The sequence below is a fragment of the Ursus maritimus genome, unplaced genomic scaffold (assembly GCF_017311325.1).
Source record: "Ursus maritimus isolate PB19 unplaced genomic scaffold, ASM1731132v1 scaffold_30, whole genome shotgun sequence".
Classification (NCBI taxonomy): Eukaryota; Metazoa; Chordata; class Mammalia; order Carnivora; family Ursidae; genus Ursus; species Ursus maritimus.
In genome coordinates this window covers 18649919-18667115 of record NW_024425564.1, presented here as the reverse complement: position 1 = coordinate 18667115, position 17197 = coordinate 18649919, and the positions used below count along the sequence as shown (strand labels likewise).

General features: G+C 47.6%; 1 protein-coding gene and 1 long non-coding RNA gene across 2 annotated transcripts in view; one reads left to right on the top strand and one right to left on the bottom strand.

The window, feature by feature from the left end:
* The window catches only part of RREB1 (ras responsive element binding protein 1), a 124973-nt gene that overhangs the window by 80530 nt on the left and 27246 nt on the right, over positions 1-17197 (bottom strand). The gene's annotated exons all lie outside the window — the stretch shown is intronic.
* Positions 1838-11518, top strand: LOC103664938. The gene is made up of 2 exons (XR_569169.2): positions 1838-3402; positions 11193-11518. It is a non-coding gene; the product is annotated as an uncharacterized LOC103664938 (long non-coding RNA).

Genomic DNA, 17197 nt, shown 5'->3' with positions numbered 1-17197 from the left:
GCTGATCCCAGAAGTAATATACTCTGCTATGAGTCTTCATTCTTCCCGGTGTTTATCCGAGTTTCAATGCATAAAGGGAAATCACCCATGAAACCAACCACAGAGGGACATCTCCCAAGCCAGAATGAGTTCTTCGCAGTGAGTCATCACCACCCTGCCCCATCTACCCCAAACCTGCTCAGACCTGGTCCCACCTCCAACATGAAGGTCAATGTGTACAAACATGGGAAAATGTTACAAAATCAGATCAAGTTTAAAAAGCAAGTCAGTACCTTTGAGCATTCTGCAGTATGATCATGTATTTATGGACAAAGTCTGGAAGATGCAACCAGAAATGAGATATGGCTCATGGGAATATGGTGATTTTTTAAAGAGAAACATATAATTTAGTATCATTATAAACTTGATTTTTCTAATTAATTTTTTTAATATACAAAAAAAGAAAATAGACAGCATTCCCTCTTAAATATGAAACTGTTCCCCTGCCTCCCTCCCCCAATTTATGTATCTTTAGTCATAGCCCAGGGCCTGGCACACAGGAGGCGTCTGTTCAGTTCACTCTAAGTAAGCATGGGCTGATGAAGGGGTGAGATGCTCAGACTGATAAGCCCCATTCTACAGACAAGTACAAGATTCATACCCTTGAAGGACACGTGATGGAATGAGCACTGGGTGTCATACGCCTGATTAATCACTGAATCCTCCCTCTGAAACTAATAATACAGTACATGTTAATTAAATTGAATTTAAATAAAAAATTTAAAAAGATTCATATCCTTGAAACTGTACATAAAATCTGTGGTATTCATTGTTGGGGGAAGAGTCCATAAATTTGATCCGATTTTCAAATGTTCCTTTTTCTTGTGGAGATGAGGTCAGTCAGGTAATACATGGTAGTGACTTAATAAAAGTGAGTGAAATCAATCCCCCAAACGATCTCCCCATGCCTACTACAAACAGTTACAATTTTAGAACAGAATTCACCCTACAAAAAGAGGGTTGGGGAGAGATCATGGGAATCCCCATTTCTGTCACTGCATTTACGTTTTTGTTCTGTTGCCCCAATTACTCCAGGAAGAGCCAGCTGCTGGAACCAAGTTAGTTCCCTGATGCTGACTATTCTGTTAAACTTTCTGAGTGCCTGTTACCACCCCCTCTAGGCCATCAAAGGCACCGAGGAGGTTTTCTGTAAGATCCACGGAGAGGTGTAAATGTGGCCCAAACACTAGCAATTCCTGGGACTCTCAAAGAGGTCCCAGAATAGAGGGTGGTCTCCAGGAGGATGTTTGTGTTGCAATTAACAAAAGGTAATGGCATTACTGAGCCTTTTAAATAGACGCGAAGAATTGAAACTGAGTCCTTCTATGCACCAAATAGTCCTTACTTAAATTGCAATGCATAAATAAAATAAAGTGGCTGTAAACGGGAGGATTATATCAACTATAAAATTCAAGAGTCATAACCAGGGGAGTGGGAAAAGAGACGGACGAAACGGTATGGGGCGAAGGGGGCTGGCTTGGTCCTTGTTTCCTCTGTAGCCTTTGAAGGTGAATTTTTTTTTTTTCTGGTCTTCAAGCTGTCAGAGGTTAAAAGGAAACGAAACAAACTTGTCTGAAAAAATTAACCAATGGGAGCTGCCATCAGCTTTCAACTGATTTGGAGGGAACAATATCCGCCCCCCCCCCCCGCGGCCCTCAAATGCTGCGTGATGATAAAAATGCACTTATTGGTTACCTCAACTGGTAACCAGGCTCTACCACTAGACTTGGCGTGGTTGGGGGTGTTCTAGAAACTCACCACCTGGGTGAGAGAAAGCAGCAGCGATGAGAAGGTAAGAAAATTAAGTGCCGTCTATGTCATACTAACTTTAAGTCCAGGGGAACACTGGCGTACGTGAGCACAGGGGTGTGAGAGGGAGAAGCGAGGCTGCAAGGAGCCCAGATGCAGAACGGACCCCGAGAAGCCCCGGAGCCAAGTCCGGCTGACAGAGGGTGTGTGGGGGTGAGGTGCGGGGAGCTGGGGCAGCGGGGCTGCGGGCTCGGTGTAGGCAGAGAAGATGATGTCAGTTTTCAGAGAACCTGTTCGAACATGGAACGGGACTGCAGGGGAGGGAGGCCTGACTAGAAACTGGAACAAATGAAACACGGAGAGATGTAGGCAGGCTGGGTACACAACGGAGGAGCAGAGGGGGTCAGGGGGTATGTGGCAAGAGCCATGGGCTAGATTTCCTGCCGCCCTGGGATGATGACTGGGAAGAAGGTTTGGGGGGGTGAAGGCAGTCAGGCTAAGTGAAGAAATGGCAGGAATCAGAAGGGCAGGTCTGGGTACTACGGGATTAGCACAGAGGTGAGAATGGGAGCTTATGGGTGCACATGGGAGCCACCCCTCCGCAGAGAGGCAGGGCCTGCGCTGGGTGAGCCCGGAGTCAGAGCAAAGAGGGTCCAGGGTTACGCCACAGAGACAGGAAAAAGGGCTGGCAGGAATGAGGTCCCCAGGAAGGAGCAGGGTGTGGTGTCCAAATCAATGTGAAAGCAGCAGCAATGCAGCCACAGGACCCTTCCGAGCCTGGGAAGATGAAAAACACAGAAAGGAACCATCTGAGGGGGTGCTCAAGGAAGCTCACAGCTGCATGAACTTAATCTGGAGCACACAGTAGGCACTCAGATATTTTACTGATTAGTAATCTCAAGAAAACAGGCAGGGGGTCATATGCTGTGAGGAGGAGGAAGAGAAAAGGGGAATTGATGGTTTAAGGAGCAAAGGGCCCCAGGGAGCTGGTGGGAGGGAGCACAGTGGCAGAGATAAATAAAGGCCTCCCCAGCGGCCAGCCCAGCACCAGGACAGCCAGGGACAATGACGCTGAAGGGGGGGGGGGTGGCTCTCTGTTAGCTTAGGTATTTACAACCACGTGATCGTGATCTGGAGGTGCTCTGGAGTAAGACTGGGCTCCGGGGAGCAGCAAGGCTGCTCCCTGGAACCCCAGCCTCCCACTCAGGGTGAGTCTGGCATCCTGTTCCCCACTGTGGACAGCTGGCTGAAGAGCAGGAAGGAAAACCATGTTATTTCAAACGGTGGCATCTTTTATTCCAGCTATTTGAGGCGAGCCTGTCAGGGTTCTCCCAACAGATGCCCAATTCACACACACAGCTGCTCTCCTGGACAGTAAACAAGTGGGATCCTACCTACAAACACCAAGGGCACCAGGTCGAGGGGAGAGAGAACATTTTCCAAACGCCCAACCCAAAATGGCTTTCATGGGGTTTTCCGCCCCCCAGGCTGAACTTCTAACCCAGATGCGCCTCAGTGCGGAATGCAGCCGGGAAATCGCAAGGGACCCACAGGAGCGGATTATGAAGGACACAGCCCTCCACCAGCACAGGGGTCCGCCGTCCTTCTCCCAGGGTAAGCTGGTCTGGGCAAATGCACGCAGACCCTGTGATTCAATTAGCTGAGTTCAGTTGCTCTTTTTAGGTCACTTCTTTCTTCTTTTGTTTAGATCTGACTCAAGATTTACTTCAATTATCCACACCTCTGTTAGAGTACCTAAGCAAATTAAACCATCCGAAGTGAGAGAGAGGGAAGGAAGGAACGGGATCTTTAATAAAACAATGTAGGCAAAACAGCCCTCCCCCCAATCTCTGTTCTCTACATTACCAAACTCCTAGACAAGCAACTGTTTCTTAAAGGAAGATTCTAGACTCTTAAGCCTGAATGTGAAAAACCCCGTGGTTAAGCCCTGGCTTGCAGGAAACTAAAAATTTCAGCAATTCTGGAATGAAATGTTATGTTCAGAGCTATACAAAGCGTAGCAGCTGTTCCCAGCCAACACGAAAACCGAAAGGGGTGATGCTATCTTTATCCTCTACCTAGAGTCAAAGCTGGTGCCGGCCTGGGCAGGGCTGCCAAGGAGCCTGCTCGGTTCTAGCCTGCTGAGCACAGGAGACAAAGAAGGCAAGAAGTGCAGGGGCCAGCAAAGTACACCTCAACGAGACAAACAACAGACCCACCTGGGAGAGGGAAAAGACAGTTAATCATTAACAACTTTTAAAGGATGCAAGGGAACAGCACCGCTTGCGAAGCAGCTCTCGGTGACATTTGGAAAAGCCTTTTCCATCAGTTCAAAATTGGAAAGATTTAATCCATCTAAATCTTCCTGAATATTCCAGGTGGAAGGAGGGGAATCCTTTCATCGGTTTTCTTGGGAAGGAAAAACACGCTTCCCTCTATTATAACTCAAGTCCTGATCATGAACACTGAACAGAAAGCTCTTCAGACCACCTTGTGGAGTGAAGCCTCAGAGGAGCACCTCAGGGAGAGATGAGGATGGGAAAGGGCCTGAGAAGAATCTCTCCTACGCCCGAAGCTTATGCAAGGGTTAGCTGGAGAAAATGTGCTCGTGGTGGGGCCAGGCTACCTCCCTCTGAGAAGATGCTTCTCGGCAGCCACTGGGCTCCAGCCCCAACAACCCCGTCCTGTCACCGTTCAGTTTTACACGGTTGGGCACCTGCTGCCCAGCCATGCATCTCCAGCGCTGGTCCACGCGGCGGGCAGCCTGCCACATGCGTAAACCACCAACGACCGAAGCTGCCGGTGAGGGGGCTTCACGCTGGTAATGGGAACTGCCACCGACACGCCACACTTCCTGCTAATTCTGACAGACTGTCTCCAAGAAAAAGAGAAGAGCCACCGCAGGGCCGCCTGGGCTACCACCCGGAGATCGGCAGGCAGAACGGCACAGCAGTTAAGGAGTGGACTCACCAGCCACATTTCCTGGGTTCAAATCCCACCTCTTCCGCTTGCCCGCCGTGGTATGTGGCTTGACCTTGTGACACTGCCCCGAGATGGCTACGGCACGTCCCTCTGCCTCAGTCTCCTCGTCTGATGGCTGTTGTGAGGAATGTCTGAGTTAGATCTGCTAAGTGCTTTCACACGGTCTGGGGCGTCCACTGCCAACTCTCCAAGGGCTTGCTATTATCATATAGGTGCTCAGCCCTGAACATACGTCTGCTGCACAAACACACTAGCAAGGGCGGATCGGCACGTCGGGGTTGATTCACTAATTATCAGTTCAACGGGTGCCAAAGACATGCCACTCATCCAGGGCAATGGTCCTCACACTTGCCCATGAACCTACAGAGCTCACTGTCACTGAGGTCTGGGGATCCTCTCCAGAATTCCTGATTCGCGAGGTCTGGGGTGGGGCCCAAGAATCTGCCTTTTGAACAAGTTCCCAGGTGATGCTGATGCTGCTGGCCTGGGGATCACGCCTGGAGAGCCACCACTCGCTGGCACAGTTAACGCCTTCCATGCCACGTTTCGGGGCCTAAGCCTTACCTAGTTTATTATGTACCCAGTAAGCAAAGGGGAGTAGCGAAGACGCCTGTGGCAAAGCATCCCGCTCAGAGAACAGCCGTGTGCTCTTCCATGCTGCCCGGCACCCCTATACCTCTGCAGGGCATGTGGCCAACCCCATGACAAGTTCTGGCCGATGGGCTCCAGGCTGAAGCTCTTTAGCATGCCATGTGACCTGCAAGCTCCTGCCTTCCTGGGGCCACCGGGAAGGATGGGTGACAGCAGCGCAGCGAGAAGATGAGCGTGGCCTGGATCCCTGGGCCACCGCCCCAAAGGGAGCCACACGACCGAGCTGCTAGGCCTGCACCAATCTCACATGAATAAGAAATGACGGCGCCCGGGTTGAGCCCCTGAGATTTTCAAGTTCGTTTCATGCTTCAGCACAGCTGAGCCTAACCTAAGACAAGTGGTTATGGAAAGAACCTCCCCATCAGTCTTATTAAGGACAACCTGTCAAACACGGATGTGAGGTCTTTTATAATCAAGTCAGTTAGCTAGGATTTCTACCCTATTGTCATTCACTACAATCCATCGAAATAGGGGAGTTTTGTTTTGTTTTTAACCTCACCAAATTTTAAAATTCTTCATCGCAACATGATTATCTAACAGTTGCCAACAATTTAGAAAGCTAACTATGCTAAGAAGTACCAAAAACGTGGACAGTAAATACCCCGAAGGCTTCAGATCAAGAGCCCCATGAAACAAAAACGCACACACTTACACTCCTGGAATCCTCTGATTCTAAAAGGCTGGCCAAGAAGAAAGGGTTCCAATTTTATTTATTAAATCATGTGTGAACTGATAATGTATTTTGCCCAAATGAAATAAGGCGAGCTCTTTAAGTAAAACCATCACCATTTAACCACAAAACGACTCTTAAAAGATGATTTCTAGTCAACCTAGGAAAATGTGTGATTCAACAGGCTGATAATGCCCGCAACATACAACCTTTTGGACGGTGTGGAACCGAACACCATAAAAATTCTCATCTCCTAAAAATGCCAGATGCACACACAGCCGAAACAAAGCGTAATCTAGAACTCAACAAGAGAGAGAAATACACAGGTTTAAAGAAAAAAAAAATTGGGGAGAGAGAATTTAAAAACAGGTAACACCATCACATAAGCCCTTCCTGGTCTAAAGAGCAAAAAAACAGCACTTCTCTGGAGGGTCCTCTGTGAGGACAAGTTCAGCTGGGTGGGATCTACAATGGATCTCAATGGTGGGGAGACTTCTGGCTAGAATTCTCCCTCTTTCTACAGAGGGCAGGAGAACCACCCCTCTGGGTGTACACACACACACACACACACACACACACACACACATTTTAAAACTCTTCTCGAAGGAGCTCAGTGGCTCTCTGCTCCCCACTTAGCACAGGCGAGGCTAAGCTGCTGCTTCTGGCCTTCTCAAGTTCTGAGTCCCCTAGAGTGCCTCATTCTTGGGGTGTGGCACATTCCATCTCTTTAGGTACCTTCATGTGGCCAAAACGGGAGATAGAAAAAAAAAAAAGGAGGTAAACACTCATGTAATGCATTTGGTCACATATTATAACTCAGCTGTAAAATCAGAGTTGAAAATAATTTAAAAAGGCCCCAACACTCAAAGCTATTCAGCAAACTGGTGGGGTTTTCTTGGTGAATGAATTTTTCTTTCTTTTTTCAGTTCTTTTAGGAGATATGAAAAAGTCATTTTAAAAAATGAAAACCTGAAAACTTAAACATCTCTTTTAAAAAAAATATCGTACAACACATTACCTTTAAGACATTAGAGAAACCGATAAAGTATCACATAGACCCTAAAATAGGGTTACTTCTTCACTTTTCATTAAGGAGCCAACACCGCAGGATACTCTGTTAGGACATCAGAGAGAACAGGAATAACGTGGAGTTCAACGATAGGTGGATTTATTAATAATCACAGAGCTAAAGGAACTCAGCATCACATCTTGCAAGTACTCTCCTGGAAGACCCCTGGAAACCCCTATTAATTTAGCAAGTTCATTTTATGACGCTGGATGTGAGATGAGTTACTGTGTGCGCATCTATGAGAGAAACATAATAGGAACATCCACATTTAGAAAATGAAAGCCATATAAAAGCGATCTCATGCGATTTTTAGAGTCTAACTTGCTCAGTTTCTTTCTTCCATAGTCAGGTTCAAGCTGAGAGAATCAAGCTCTAAGTCAATTCCTGGGGTTTTTATAAACATTATGCTTCGTATAACCAGAAGCCCCTTTCCATTTACTTCTGCCCAGAGAGGTTCATGGCTGCATGAGGACAATGTGAGTGTGACTGTTATTTGCTTAACAAGATGGTTCTCCACCCCTCATCCTGCTGCCCCAGCCTGGCGGCCACCTTCTACACTCAGAGAATTGCAGTGTTCTCACCAGCAAAGCTGCCCCCCTCTGCTCTCACTGCTGCTGCCTCTCCAATGGGCACCCCAAGAAAACTTGGGCTATACAAATGCAAGTCTCTGCAATGTGGAACTTTCATGCGCACCCAGGCCATGACCCAACCCAATCTTGGCTAAAGGACTCCCAAACCAGCACTGCCCCTGCACCCCGAAGTTCCCTCTCTCCAGACTCCTCGCCTCCGTAAGGAGACTGCTGCTTGCTGCTCCCGGGGGCTGGTCTGCTGATCATATGACTGCTCAAATCCCTCGGATAAAAGCAGGCATTGTCCATTTTTCCTTGAAATCTCGAAATCCTGGATAAGACCAGCAATCAAGTCACATTTCAATCCTCCAACAACTTTAAATCAACTGATCAAATTCTTCTCTTTGGGTCTCACCACACCCCCTCCCCTTATAAATACTTGATGTCCAACAAAAGTTATTTTAGTCAACTTTTAAAGCAGACCCCCTCCCCCCGCCCCAGCATTTACTTTAAATAAAGGATTAGGATTATGTGAAGAGGAAATGCTTTCAAACGGACAATGAGCGTTATGGACTGAGATGCTAGTAACTGCCCAAATTTCTGTTAGGCCTTTAAAGTGTTCTGGGGGCATCAGAGTATTAACTGAAAGCTGCCCGCTTCCTTCTTCATGTTCAGCCTCCAGACCCACATATGAGTCCTGTGAGCCTGTGATTCATGGAGGCTGATCTCCAGGGCAGCCAGCAGCTGTTCAAATCTAGGCCTGGATGTTTCCCTCCCCAGCACCTCCAGCTCCACCATCCCAACCTCTCAACAGTTGTCCTTGAGGCCCGCCCACTCAGAGGATGCTGTGAGCACATCATCCCCAATTAAGCCTCGCAGGGAGCTACGGGTCACTTCACAGATTCGATCACACAGAACAAGACACAAGCCCTTCCACCCTGTGCCACACCCCTCCTGCTCTGTCTCCACCCCAAAAAGTCAGCACAAAGACCTGCTCCTTGCTTCCTGGGAAGTAATGCTTTTTATTACTTTTCCATCTGCTGTGAGCGTCTCACATCCAGAGAACTAATTCTTATTATATGAAGTTCACATACATGTATTTCCCTTTCCTGACAGAGTCACAAACGTCTACCCATAAAAGAATACTTTCCACCTTCAGCGTGGCTATCAGGAGCTAGAGTTTCCATGGATACGCAGAAGACCAAATTACAAAACTAATTACATTTTCAAAGGGAGTAATTTCTCTTAGCAAAACAAAACTCACGAAGCCTATTTGATTCAGAAGCAGAAAAGGTTATACCAATCTTACTCAGGTTAAGTGCATTACCACACATCAAAATGCACAAAAGACCTAAAGAAATCTACTACTATTAGAAGCTAATCTAAATGCACTTAGGAGTATGATTATTAAAACTCAGGTCCCAGCAACACGCCACATGCAGATAAAAAAATCAAAATGCGTGAGCACCATTACTAGGTATTAGCTGCCCTGGGGGCTTTCCAATCCTGGGATTTCCATGAAAATGTCCTCCAGATTCTTAACAATACCAAGAGAGATTTTTGGTGTATCTCCGTGGAGTGCCACAGCAGTTTCCATCTGCAAAATGGCGCTATGGAGAGGAAGGAACTTAACAAATAACCTAAAAGGGAATAATTGCTGGCAAGCGAGCATTTAGTTTTTCAAATTAGAATTGTTCCTCCTGGCCAAAAGAGCCATGCAGACACTGCTCCACATTAAGAATACAGGTGAACAACCTGGTAATGGTATTTGGACATCATCTGATTCTGCTAACGCATCGTGCTGCTCCCCTCCCCCACATTTGCGCAAAATAAGTATTATTTAAGCATATTCATGAATATACTAGAAGGTTTATCCTAACACTTCATGTTAACTCATAAAGCAGGTGCACATCACTGAGGGGAGTTGTAGGGGGAAGTATTCAGAAATTAATTTTCCATATAAAACTCCTGGGTATAAATCACTCTGAAGTACCTTTCAAACTTCCCCATCTCCTTAAGCAGAGCATGGTGAATCAACGTTATGATTAATATTACTTTTTTGGGCAATGACTCAGGATCATTACAGTGAACAACCATTACACAAGGTGCCTTCGGAAACTAGCGTAACATCCCCCCTATTTCAGTTCTGCCCCTGTACCACATGGCCTCAGTCAGCCATGCTTTTTTCTTAACTGAAATTTTTATTGAGATCACTGTGGATGCACACGCAGTTGTAAGAAATAACACAGAGGAATCTCCTCTGTTAGTGATGCCCAGTTTACCCCAGGGGTAACCAGCCATGCTGTTTCAATTCTTCTGCTCATTTGCTGACATGCTTTCTTGTTGCTGTCAATGTGTCTTTCTGATGGCTTTTCTCCACCCCCAAGCACCAACTTTGGCCTCTAATTTGTTGTTGACTTGAAAATGGAAGAAAATGGGAGACAAGGTGGTCAGGGCCGTATTTACATTAGAAATAAATAATGCTAAGGTACAGGCCCAGGGGACCATCATGATTCAAGGATAGGCTGTTAGCACCAAGACTTCCTACACCTGCATGGCCTTTGAAAGTTTTATTTTGCATACCCTGTCCCCCACCCCAAACACACCCCCCCTTCTCCCTCACTCACATGCTGAATATTCTGGACTTAAGAATGTCAAATAAGCGGCCTCCACATAAATGATATATTACTTTTAAGTTGACTGAATACTAGCTAGCTAATCAACTGCTCTTTCCCTATGGGCAACTGGTACTCTGGCAGACCCTATGTCTTACTCTGAACATTATCTACCAAGCACTGTTAATAGTTTAAAGTAAATACACATAGCCTTAAAAAAATTTTTTTAAATTTTTTCTGGTCTCACTGATATTTTTAAGGAAGTTTTAATTTATCAGTCACTTGTCCTACTTGGAACAATTCAATTGCAGACGCTAAAGGAATCAAGTTCTAAAAAAAGATATGATAAAGAGCATAATGAAGGTGCTTTAGACTTCAGTAAATAAGAAAACTGTCACTGTGTTCCTCTACCGCATTAGGAACTCCTCAAACAAAGAGGCCTGATGGAGACAGACAGAAAGGGGCTTATCAGCTTAAGAAACGGGAAGGATGGTACAATTAACTGTCACACAGTCAGATATAATTCACTGTGATGAGGCCAATGACAGGACACCAGGCAAAGAAAATGCCCATCTTGTCTCTTTACACAGAATACCCAAATATCCCAGCGCCGCAAAACACCTTTCTTTCAAGGGTTATCTGTACATGTGACCAGAGAAGAAAAGCAATACCCTTTGGAGGGAGGGGGATAGGAAGGAAAGGAAAAGAGGAGGAAAAGGAAGAGGTCTCTTATCTGAACCACAAATGCCTCCCAGTGCTCACTTCAACAAACCGAAGGGCTGTGTCCTAGGTATTCCAGGGGGGGGGGGGGGAGGAACAACCGCACTGCATTTCTTTCTTCTTCCCAGGTCCTGTGTCCCCTGCTCCACAGACCCAGCCCTGCCAAGTGGCAAACGGCGGCCCTGAGTTCTGCAGAGAGCTGCGTGCTCTGCCCTGGCGATCGGAAGGTGGAAGGAACACAGGAGAACAGCGCAGGGAGGATCCCGACAGGAAACAGGAGGGCTCCAGAGCACCTTCTCCGCGGGCCTCCGAGCAACACGTTACAGGGGAGAGCGCCCCTCACCCTGTTACAAGATGCTCCAAAAACAAACCGCTGAAGACGGGGGCCCATAAAACACAAACCGTGTGTGGCGTTAAAGATACTAAGAAAAGCCAGGTTTTTATGCTAAAACAGATGTACGAAGTGAATTCCGTTCCCCCTCGTGTGATGGTACAGTTTCTTCAGTGTTCAGGGTGCCAAACACACAAGGATCAGAAACATGTTTCAAACAGTGTGAAGAAGGGAAAAAAAAGCCCCCTCCTTATCCCTCCAAAAAGGGGGAAAAAAAAAAAAGCCACCGCACACCAGAAATAGCCTGAGCCTGCTTCTAAGTGCCCGAGGATCTGTGCATTAGGAGAGGTTCCCCTGTGATGTGTGTTATAGCGAGCTCAAGCATGACTATATATGGTATGTTTACGGAGGGATTAGATACAAACACCACGCAGAACTTATATCAGACCAGAACTGGCCTGGCAAGAGCTTGGCTTCTCTGCATTTATGGCCACAAGCGAACTGTCCCCTAAGTCCAAGCAAACTTCAGAGCTTCCAGATGCAATGTCTCATGACTTCCTGGCACTCAGAGCACAGGGACCCTCCCTCGCTGCCCTCCACATCTCCCACATCCCCATTCCGACCTCATTTCCCCCCCCCAGCCCTCCTCGCCCCCCACAGGCCGCCCACCCCGCAGTCCCACAGAGGCATAAATGCACACAGAAGAATGTCTCTGCTGAATGGGGCCTATGTTACATGGCGAAGGGCACAGACAAGCGCACCATCGATTTCTCAAGAAACAGCTGGCATGGCTGAGGCCTCTCCCACAGGCTCCTCATCTCCACAAAGTATTTTCATCACATCAAATGTTCTGCCCTGGAGAGGGAAAGCCAGACACTGACGTGGGGGGGGGGGGGAGGGGAGTAGGGGATAATCTGAAGATGTTTTAAAGTCCTGGGAGAGGAAAGGGAGAACAGGGTTGGAACAAGAGGGAGAGGGAGAAGGAAGGAAGGAGGGAGGGAGGGGGAGAGAGAGAGAGAGAGGGAGGGAGAGAGAGGGAGGAAGGCTTCATCACTGGCTTTAACAGTCTTGCCCAACCTGTTCTGCGGTATGTTCTGTTAACTCCTTTCTGGCAAATGGATGCAAACAGCAACCCCTTTCTTTCCTCTTTTCCCCACAGCCATACTGCAATTTAAGGCAGACGTGCAGAGAAAAGTCCCAAAGAAAAAGGCTAAAGCCATTACTGACGGGACTGAAGCCCATAATTTTTGTCATACGTTGTGACACCTTCACTACCAGCTCCTTGGGCTGTCATCTCCCTGGATACTACTAACTTTCCAGCCCTCTCCACCTCCTACCCTGGTCCTCCTCCCCTCAAAAACACAAAAGTCGAGTCTGGATCCTTGACAACCCGTAAGGTGGAGGCTGGGGTGAGCTAGGCCCAGATGTCACGCACCTGAGCAAAGCCTTATGTAAAAAGGAAGCATCATCACCTCTTCGGTTTTCCCTCTTCTTGTTTTCTGCTTGACATTTGGCATTTACAGGGTTAACCGACAGCCCGCAGACCAGAAATTTACCTGCTTAGCAACAGAAGCATCAACTAAGCCACACTGGTTGTTTTGACACAGGAAAAGCAGTTTCTACCTGGTGAAAATACCTGGTGATGTTTCGAATGCCATTTTAAGCAATACACATATTAATCACAGGAGAGAAGCAGTCAAGAAACTGTGGTACAGGGAGAAAAGTCCAATGAGAGTTTACCCAGCTTAAAGGTGCAGATCAAACCCAAGCCTGAAAATTGCAGGACTGCATATTGGAGGTGCTCTAAATATTAGGAGCAGACTCAGGGCTGAGAGGATGGCTCTTGGAAGCAGTAAACCCCAGGGTCACTTTCCCCAGAACTTGTCACTGCTTAGTCTTCACATCAAGAGACCAGAAGGACTCTTGAGGTGGTGGACTTAATCTTCACAAAGGGATAGAGCTTCCCCCTCCAAATAGTGAGATGAAAAGGAACGCATGCATCTCACTAAAGATGACACTGTTTACCTTTAACATGTTTGTAGGTCTCAATTTTAACAAAAACACAAACACAATCCTGGGCCTCCCCAACTTCTTCAAAAGACAACTAAATCTATTCCTTGAAACCTCAACATCTACTTTAAATTTCAACTACAGAAAGCTTCTTCATTTTCAGCAAACGACTTTCATTTTTGGAAGCTCCAGGACACAGAGGCTTGTAGAGCTGGTTGCTGTAGGATGTTTGCTGTTTTAACAGAAATTTGTCTCCTGAGCCAGAGGAGGGCCTAACAGCAGTCAGAAGTAACAATTTGGCCCAGTTGTTCAATATATAAAGGATAGCAGAAAAATATGTCAGTACACACTTCTAACTAAAATACAATTCAACAAAATATTAAAAAGGCATAACGCCAACCTATGTAAACATGCAGTATAACCCATATATAATTACAGGGCCAAGGAATCTATATGTGAGAGAAACAAAACAAGAATGAAAATTTTAACACTAATAGTATCATTTTTGGATGGGGCCTGGTTTCAAGAGGAGAAAAGAATAATAATTACTTGTAATGATGATATTCCAATACTCCTAAAAACCACACTGCAGAGTTTGGTTTTAACGGCTTCTCTTAAATTCTCAACTGAAGACAATACCTGATGACAAAGGGATTGTGTATAAAGCTTAAAAAGAAGGAACTATAATGACCTAGGAAAAACCTAAACTTTCTAACTTCAATGCAATTTAAAACCAAATTTCAAAGTGACATGTTCTTTGAGATTATTTTTTAAAAAGCATGTATGCAAAACCAAGCCACAAAAATAACCTCCTCCTTTAATAAAGTAAAACACTTATACTTATTCAGCACCCCTACACTAACAGTCTGAGCAAATTAAACCTTATTTCTGAAACTTTTGAAAAATATAAGTTGGGTCAAAGAAACAGTACTGTGGACAAAATGGTGGTATTTAAAGCAAAAATCTGGCTTATGCAGAAACAAAAAAAAAAAAAAAAAAGAGGAAAGAGAAAGGGGGGGGGGACGGCTGCAGTGATACACTCTCATCCCGGGCAGAGTGGGCTGCAAGGCCAGTTGTATCTAACAGTTGTGCTCGAAACAACAAATGGTGCATTCATGAACTGCGTAAGCAGAGGCCGCTCAGAGGCTGTGAAGTCTGCACACGAAATGATGAGCGGCCGACTTTCCTCTTGTTCCGCAGTTAAAAGACTGAAGGAGGATTGAATTCAGTTAGAGGCACAGGCTGTCCCTTCAGCTGTGGCAAAATGGTGAGCAAGAGGGTCTAGATAAAAAGGCCCCAAGTACCATTTACTCTCTTCTAAAAAGAGCTGGGCCTAATGATAATTGAGTAAACACCTCTACATAAGATAATCTGCCAGAGCTGTGGGGGCATGGGGGGGGGGGAACCAGTAGAAACCAGACCGTATATCCTCCCCCACCCTTCTTAAAGAAAATATTCAGCATGGCCAAAATCCATAGCCTCAGACCCAGGGATTAAAGGTCCATAGCCTATTACCTGTGACATTACCTCTTCGTGGCCTTAACAAAAGAAACATCTGGTACCAACTACTCAGCATCCCTGATAATTGTCAGAGTGCCAAGTTCTTAAAAAATTAATTAGTAGCATTTACACCTGCCAGTGCAGACGGCCTATCAGGCTTCTAGCACAGGTACCACAATACCTGCCTTAATAGGAAACTCAGGGATGCAACAAGCAAGCATCAGATGGGAAAATTTCAAGGTTTATATATCATTTCCTATTTTTATTTTTTAAAAAAAATTCCCAGTGGCTCAAGTGTATTCAGTTGTCTCATCGGCCATAAATACAAAAGTAGACTGTTTATAAATACAGTTTTGAATGCTAATTATTAGGGGAATTCATTAGAATCACCCAGGAAGATTTTCGAAAGGCCAAGCCCCAGCCTTACTACAGACCTGTCAGGAGTGGGCCCTGGCATGTGTTAGGGAAAAGTTTTCCCTGCAGTTTAAGAATCCGTGTTGGATGCTGCAGCCCAGTGAAGAGGGATCACCAAGGGTGACTCACCAAAATCGAGACAAGTCACCAAGTGGTGAGACAGCAACGTGAGTCACTAGGAACTCCATGCTGCTCGTAGCGTGGGAGCAGCAGTGCCCCTGGGACAGCAAGCTGCCCACTTCAGGTTCTGCCCAGCCACATGACTCGGAGGAGCGGGCAGGGCCATGTGCATCACCCACTGTGCCAGCTCAGGGCACACTCAGGGTACCTCGGTGGCAGGCCGCCTTCAGCCATCAGAAGTAAGGTTGATGGTCTCCAAACCACCTGTTGCCGCCAGCAGTCATGCACTTGAAGTACAGAACATCAAGAAATTGCATCCCAGCTGAAAGGCCCCATTATTATCGACAAGCTGATTACAAAGGGAGAAGGAGAGAGGGGCACCCCACTCTCAGAAGAGGTGCAGGAGGTCTGACTCCTGCACTGCTGGGAAGTAACTCAGTACTGAAGCCACTTGTCCCGTTTGCTTGTATTTTGCTCAACCGCCTCCATTCTCGGAAGGCAGATCACACTGGGGACAACAGTTGCTGGACATTCAGCGGAAAAGGATAGAAAGGACCAGGAGCCGTCCTGCTTCCAAGCTCGGCCAACGTTCTCGCCTCTCCTCTCTCCTCCACAAGCTCCTTCTCCCAGTTCCAGGTCTGCTGCCTATAATGTCTGTACCCAACCTCTTTGAGGAAAAAAAAAAAAAGGTCTGCAGATAATTTTCTAGCTACATGCTGCTTTCATTTAAAAGAGCCATCGGATATACCAAATGTGTTAACGTGGGCTTGTCCTGGAAAGCAAGTACAAAATGCAAGTGGGCAAGCTCACGCCTATGCAAAACTTCTGAAAATTCCAAGTGGTCACAGGCTAAATGGTTTCAAATCAGCCAAAGGAAAAAAAAGAGGAGAGGGAGGACTTCGCCCAGAGCGCACACTTTCTAATCTCTTCCTGAGAGGTATTCACTTTTCAAAAACGAGCTCAACTACTAAACCGGCTCTTTGAAGATCTCTGGTTGTTCATTAAATTGCTGCTCCGACCGTCGCGGGCCGAGGAGAACGCGTCAAGGTCTTCTTGGAAGCGACGCCGGCACCGCCCACCGGGAAGGCCGGGCCGAGCTCCGCCCCCGCCGGCCGACCAGCCAATCGGCGCCCGGCGCCCTGACTGACGGCCGCGCGGCCCGCTCACAGGGCCGCCCTGCGCGGGCGCCGAGGTGGGGCGGGCTGCCCGAGAGGGCCCGGGCTGGACCCGCGCCCCCGCCGGGTCACCACCGCCGGCCCCCGTCCGCTTCCCAGTCGCCGCACTCCGCTGGGAAGGGAACGAGCGGGTGCCCCGGGACGACGGCGGACGCACTTTCAGCCGTGCGAACACCCCTCAGCTTAGACGGCTTCCCCGGCGCACAAAGGCTCGTCCGCCGAGGAAAGGGGCGGCGTGCCCAGGCCGCCTTCCGCCCGCGCGTCCTCCCAGGCCCCTCCCCGGCCGCCCACCCGCTCGGCCGCCGCAGGAGCGCAGCAGACACCCGGCCGCACCGCCTCGAGTCTGCGGCCGGCGGGGGGAGGGGGGGGTACCCGAGCCCGAGGGGCGGGCGGCTCGGGTGTTCTCCTCGCAGCCCTACCCTGCCCGGGGCTCTGCCGTCGCGGTCCGGGTGGACGCAGAAACGACTCGGCGGCGACGCAGCCGGACACGATGCCCCGGGGACAAACTTTACTGGGCTGCTTCCATGCATGCTGCACTGAGGGGCAAGGAAGACAATCATTTCTACTGTCAGTAATTTTAAAA